At 35.7% G+C, this 7,268-nt stretch overlaps 1 pseudogene; it reads left to right on the forward strand.

Annotated features, from left to right (window-relative positions):
* Positions 1-402: 402 nt before the first annotated feature.
* On the forward strand, positions 403-5,884 carry LOC109455667 (vesicle transport protein SFT2A pseudogene; annotated as a pseudogene).
* Positions 5,885-7,268: the final 1,384 nt, after the last annotated feature.

The following is a 7,268-nucleotide window of genomic DNA, read 5'->3' on the forward strand; positions in this document are numbered from 1 at the left end:
TTCACTATTTACCTTGTCAAAATAAAAGTTGAAAAAGGGTGACTCTCATACAAATATAGAATAAACATGGCAATTGTTTCTTTAACTCATTAACGAGGTTTGTCATTCAGGATTCAACCAGGTAAGCAGAATAAGGTGTATGGATATACCCCTCCCACTTCCACACATACCGTGTTTCCCCAAAAATAAGACCTAGCCAGAGAATCAGCTCTAATACATCCTTTGGAGCAAAAATTCATATAAGACCGGGTATAATATAATACAATATTAATATAATACTGGTCTTATGTTAATTTTTGCTCCAAAAGATGCATTAGAGCTGATTGTCCAGCGAGGTCTTATTTTAGGGGAAACACAGTATGTATTTAGCTGTTTATTTTATTTCAAGGAATTGACGTACAAATGGCGGTGACTGTTGAAGCAAATCTGAAATCCTGGTAAGTCAGAACATCGAGAAGGGAAGATCACAAACAGGCTGGTACCCAGAGGCATGGGTCATAGCTTTGTGCGCACAGGTAGTCAGGGGACAATGATTAGGAGCACCTGGAACTCAACACGGCCTAAGGTGTGTCCTCAGGAAAGGCTTAAACACTTCTGAAGGCCTTCTTACAGAGTAAATCAGGCTCATCCCAAAGTAACCTCCCTAATTTAAAGTGAACTGATTAGGCACTTTATTTACATCTGCAAAATCCCTTCAAAGCAGCACCGACGTTAGTACTTAGTGTTTGATTGGATAATTGGGAGAACACAAGTTCCGGCTACAAAATGGCTGCTTCTTCCTTTTTCTCCTCCAGCTCTCATGAAGAATCTCTCTTGTAGCCCACCTCATCTGGAAATATACTTGAAAGGCAATTTTGCAGAATGTAGTTTTTCCTAGCCAAGTTAACACACCACAAAGCCATATAGGAATATTTATGGACTCTGTGCTATGGTTTGTATCCTCCCAAAATTCATACATGGAATCTTAACTCCCAAAGGTGATGGTATTAGGAAGTGGGAACTTTGGGGGATGATTAGGTCATGAGGGTGGAGCCCTCATGAATGGAATTAGTGTCTCATAAAAGAGTCTCCAGAGATATTCCTAGTACCTTCTGCCAAGTGAGGACACAGTGAGATACAAAACTGGTTAACGTTCAATAAAACAACAAAACTGTAATGTTGGGGTTATCTTTCTTATCAGGCATAAATAATTTACATCTCTACCAGATACAAATCCAGGAGTTAAGGTGGAACTTCATAAACTCTGAGATCTAATTCATACTAAACAGCAAGTCAAACAAGGGAACATAGGCCAAGATAATTAAATTATCTTCGCATGGGACTATTAGGTAATGTCCCATTATCACTGTAAAAGGACATGGAGACCTCCTTTTATTTTATTTCCAAGTTTGGATGAATTTTCTTAATATTAAATATTTTACCTTCTTTGATTATTAAAATGATAACCTTTCTTTGAGAGTTTAGATTTCCCGAAATATTATTTTCCATCTGCTTAATCAGAAATTAGTGTTGATTTTCTACTTCAATGGTGAGATCCTCTGGTCTTCTTTGATCTAGCTACATACGAGTTGGACAATTAAGTTCACAAACTTGTTGCAATGATGTTACTAACCTTTTTTGATATCAGAGAGATTATTCATTATGAATTTGTATCCACTGCTCAAACAGTTAACCAAGTTTACTATTTGGAAGTGCTGAAAAGGCTGGGTTGAAGTTAGACAACCTGAACTTTTCACCAACAATTCACGGCTCTTGCATCACGACAATGCACCAGCTCACACAGCCATGTATGTCTGTGAGGGAGTTTTTAGCCAGTAAACAAATAACTATATTGGAACACCCTCCCTACTCACTGATCTGGCCCCCAATGACTTCTTTCTTTACCCAAAGATAAAGGAAATATTGAAAGGAAGACATTTTGATGACATTCAGGACATCAAGGTAATCGATGACAGCTCTGATGGCCATTCCACAAAAAGAGTTCCAAAATTGCTTTAAGGGTGCATAGCTTACCAAGGGGAGTACTTCAAAGGTGACCATGTGATATTCAGTAATGAGGTATGTAATACTTTTTCTGGGATGAATTCGCATACTTAATTGTTAGACCTTGTACAATGTCTAGCCCTTCATGGGCTATAGCTGCCAACCATAGAAGTTGCTCTGGATATATGGGAGATGACTGTCATACTCCTAGGTACATAGTCCCTTGAATCTATAGGACCCAAGCAATTAGAAAGGAGGGAAGAAAAAAAGAGAAAGATTATTATTCTATTTAAGACCCTTAATAAGTATGATGGAAATATTAGGAAGAAAGAATAAAAAGAGAAAAGGAGAGAATCATTATTTTTACTTCTGCAACTTTATTTCCATGAGGAAATAAGATATAGACCCAAATTTAAAAGTAATCAACTGCCTATTGACACAGGTTCAGTGAGAACAAAGAAAATGGTGCATCTTGAAATTTCTGTGCTATTAAAGCTATATATTACTGTTTTGAATGCAGCCAATTTATTTTTTTTCTATCCTAAAGTGAGGACCATATAGGTCATATTTATAAACCAATTATTCAGTAAATGTACCTAAGTATACATTTCAAATGTATCTTGAAGTGACAAATTTGGTGAAAAATGAAAAAAATCATCTATACAGACATTTTTCTTCATTTGAATTAAAGCAAAACGAATAGTTTGTAATAAACTCACTACATCCTTTCTTGAAATCTTTAAAGACAATTGTTTAAAAGAGTTTTCACCTCTTATGACAATTAAGACATCACTGACGTGTTGTAAATAATAGGAAATTCATGTCTTAAGCTAAAATCAGTGGTGCTATGAACAAATTCATATTGATATGTGTCCAAACTATTGTTCCACTTTCTACCTTGTTTCCCCGAAAATAATGCCTAGCCAGACCATCAGCTCTAATGCTTCTTTTGGAGCAGAAATTAATATAAGACCCAGTATTGTATTATAGTAAAATAAGACCGGGTATAATATAATATAATATAATATAATATAATATAATATAATATAATATAATATAATATAGTATAATATAAAACATCTAACACATTTCTTTCTTCACTCTGACTCCTTCACCAACCATCATCTAATCAGCTGGAAAAATCATTATTTTAAAATTCAAAGATTTTTGGTTTACTTTCTGGCTTAAATGTTTCCATGATGTGCATTGCCAACTGGAGCAACACCATCTGCCTGAGCATGGTAGTCAAGGCCTTCCATGATCCAGGCCTTATCATCTCTCCAATTTTAATTTTGCCATACATTCAGCTCTTATGTGCACTATACCTCTACTAAAAGTAAAAGACTTATTATTTCCCGAATCCTCACGTGAGCCTTGCTCTCTCATAGTTTCCTGTATAATTACCCCTGCAAGAAATGCTCTTCACCCCCTGTCATTCTGGAAAACTATTCATCCTTTAAAACTCAGCTTAGGTTCTCTTCCTCTGAGTAACTTTCCACTATCCCTGCCTATTCCACCCAGGCAGCTGGGGAATACTCTTCTAGGCTCTCCTGGCACTCTCTGAGGATAATTCTGTTATAGCTGTTAGCTTCGATCAGTGATTGGAAAGGCTTGTGTGTAGGTGATTTATTCCCAAGTACACATGCTTTGCCTTCTTCTCTGCCTTCCCAGAATCTAGCTCAAGGTTTAATTAGGTAATAGTTGCCTATTCAAAACAAACCTTTGTTGAATATTAAATCAGCTCCTCTCATCTGATGCTGGCTTTGGGAAATTAATGCAGATAAGTAGAAAAGCCCTTCATCTGAGGTCATGGACATGTTATTATCGTTATTTATTAGTGAGTCTCGACTTTTAGCCTGCTTCTAAATCTCCTTGTGAAAACACACACTGCTTGGCTGCCTCCCGAGTTTCAGATTCAGTAGGTCCGGGCTGGAGCCACAGAGTTTCCATTTCTGACTAGTGTCCAGTTGTTGCTTCTGTTGCACAAAGACCACAATGTGAGAACTACTTCTCCATATCTACACACAGACCAAGGTGCTGAAAGGAAATATGTATATTTAATGAATACTTATCCAACTCATAATGTTTTAGTTGTAAAGAAACCCTTAGTACAGAATAGGACTTGTTCTATTCATTTCTACATCAAGAGAAATGGAAAGATATGGTTATATTTTATTTCATTTTATTCAATAAAAACATTAATATTCTGAATTTTTCATCATACTTATGCATTCTCCCACCCCCATTATTTTCCAATGCATTTAATAAGATACGTTTAAAACATTTTTTGCAATGTTAGTTCTCCTTTAAAAAAGTGGAACTTAAACTTTTTTGGGGGGAGCGGGAGGGTTGGTGGAGATTATCTTTCTTTTTCATTCTGTTTTAAAATACTCCACGATGTTCCTTTCCTACTGTACCTACCTAAGCATGATAGTCAAGGCGCTTCATGATTTAGGCTTTATTACCTCTCCAGTTTCATTTTTGGCCATGCAGTCACTTTCTATGTGTAGTATATGGCCATCAAAAAGAATTTACTAAATCCTCACATGAGCCCGGCTGTATCACATTTCCATGCTGAATTTAGTATATATAAAAGACTGTTAAAATCAACCACAAAAAGACAAACAATGGGCAAAGGATTTGAATAGACATGTCTCCAAAGATACACAAATGGCCTATAAGGACATGTTCAACATCATTAGTCACTGGGAAATGTAAATCAAAGCTATGATGAGATATCACCTCACATGTACTATGATGGCTATAATAAAAGAAAAAAGTAACTAGTGTTATTGACAATGTGGAGAAATTGGAACCCTTGTACATTTCTGGTGGGTCTATAAAATGATGGAGAGGTAAAATGGGAAAGTCATTTGGCTGTTCCTCAAAAGCTAAATATAGAATTGCCACATGACCCAGCCTTTCCACTCCTAGGTGTATACCCCCTGCAAAAAAAAACTGAAAACAAGGATCCAAACAAATATTCATGGATCAGTGTTTATTGCAACATTATTTACAATAGCCAAAAGGCAGAAACACCTCAAGATTCCATTAACAGATGAATGATTAAACAAAATATAATATATACATACAATGGAATATTATTCAGCCTTAAAAAGGAAGAAAATTCTGATGCATGCTACGACATGGAGGGAACTTGAAAACATTGTGTGAAGTATGTCACCCATAAAATGACAAGTAATTGTGTAATTCCACTTCTATGAAATGTCTAGAATAAGCAAAATCATAGAGGCAGAAAGTAGATGAAAGTCACCAGGGGTTTCCTGGGTGGGTGAAGGAATGGCTTCCTTCAGGCCAGTGTGGCCTGGGAAAACATCCTTGGAGAAGCTGTGAGGGTCCTGGGCAGCCATGGTGACAAGCAGCTGGGCTTGACTGCAAAGGTCCTCGATGCCTTGTCCCTGAATTTCAACACCTGATTGAAGTGGTTTGGCCTATGCTTTGTATATAGCATGTTCTGTTCTATCTGCAACTGGATTGCTGTGATTTTGTGGTGGCATAGAACTTTTTGCAATGTTTTATACCCTGAGAAATATTGCTGCATGAAGCAACTGAAGAAAATGTTTGAAATAAGATTGCTTGCAACAATTATTATTCTTTTTTGTTTCGTATTTACGCTGTGTGCTGCTCTTCAGTAACATAAGAAGGGAGTGGCCTTTTTCTGCATTTTACAATTAAAAAAAATAAAGTTTATTGGGGTGACAATGGTTAGTAAAGTTACATAGGTTTCAAGTGTACAATTCTGTAATACCTCATCTATATATCAGATGATGTGATATATAGATGCATATTACCTTTCTTATGAATGGCCTGGTATAGTCTGTCAGGTATCCCGTATGCAAGAGATACAGTAATTAAATGTGATTCTTCTCTGCTAAGTTGAAAATCAAAACTCTTTGAAAAGAGCATTTGAAAATCGTGCTATGGTTTTGGTGAAGTATGCTTTTCCCAGTCCCATAGTCACCCCCAAAACAACTCCAATGACAATTAAAACCACTTGTGTTCTGGTGCAAACTACATGCTTGATTAAACTGTTAAATGCTTGGAACTTAAATTCATTATGTGTTATTAACATACCCTTCCAAAGATAAGACGATTTTAATCATTGCCAATTGTGAAATATTTTTAGCCATTTTTTTTTCAGTCTTTTCAAAATAGCGTTGAGATGTGAATATTTAAGGATAACCCTGCGCTTCAAGACATATTTAGCTTTTTTGTCTCTTCAAATGTCTACATTCTGAAACATCTTCCTAAAAACAATTTAGGTGTGAAATTTGTAACTTTATGATAAAAGTTGCTTCTTATGTGTCATAAATATATCTATTTAACATACATGTGTCATGTGTGTGTGTGTGTGTGTGTGTGTATATATATATATATATGTATATATATATATATATATATATATATATATATATATATATATATATATATAATTTTTAAATAAACCCACACTTGGAAATAAAAAAAAAAAATGTTTACCAGGGATGGGGGAAGGGCCATAAGGATGATGAGAGAAGTTTTGAATTAGTTAGAGGTGATGGTTGCACAGCATTGTGAGACCAATTAATGCCACTGAATTGTACACGTAAAAAATGGTTACTATTGCAAAAAAAAAATCAATAGAAACAGATACAGAGACATAAACAACAGTATGTTAAGCCCCAAAGTAAGCAGCGCTCACAATTGCATAGTGTTTACTATCTCCTAGGCTTTTTTAGTTATTTTTAGATGTTAACTCACTGAATCCTCGCAACATTGGCGTTATTTCCCTCATCTTTCATCAGAGAATGAGGCACAGAAAGTTTAAGGGACTTGTGAGCATCACTTTTCTAGTGAGTAGATAGAATAGCCAAAGTTCGAACCAACGCACATTGTCTCTAAAACCCGTACTTGAACCATGTTTGCCGTTTAACCACACATTACTGCCTCTGCCCACATTCAGTTCAATGCAGAATAAGGAGAGTGAACCTAGAGCTATGGGAAGTAGGATGTTAGAAGAAGTTAGTCTTTATTTTGTTCACTTTGGTTTCATAAGACAATAAACTTTACAAATCTAATTCCCAATTGACAAATTGTTTACACTTTTGGTGTGCATACTGCCCTCCCAAGTGATTTTTGAGTAAGGGGTGGAGGGGATATGATGACTCTTTTCTTATCTGATAGAGTCATTGAATACTTGCTTTACATTTTTTAGCAATTGATAATTAACTTATTTAAGTAGATGTTATTTTTCAGTTGTATTGAAGTATAAATGAAATTGTAAG

Source organism: Rhinolophus sinicus, chromosome 6 (assembly GCF_057876585.1).
Source record: "Rhinolophus sinicus isolate RSI-liver-muscle chromosome 6, RSI-T2T, whole genome shotgun sequence".
Taxonomy (NCBI): domain Eukaryota; kingdom Metazoa; phylum Chordata; class Mammalia; order Chiroptera; family Rhinolophidae; genus Rhinolophus; species Rhinolophus sinicus.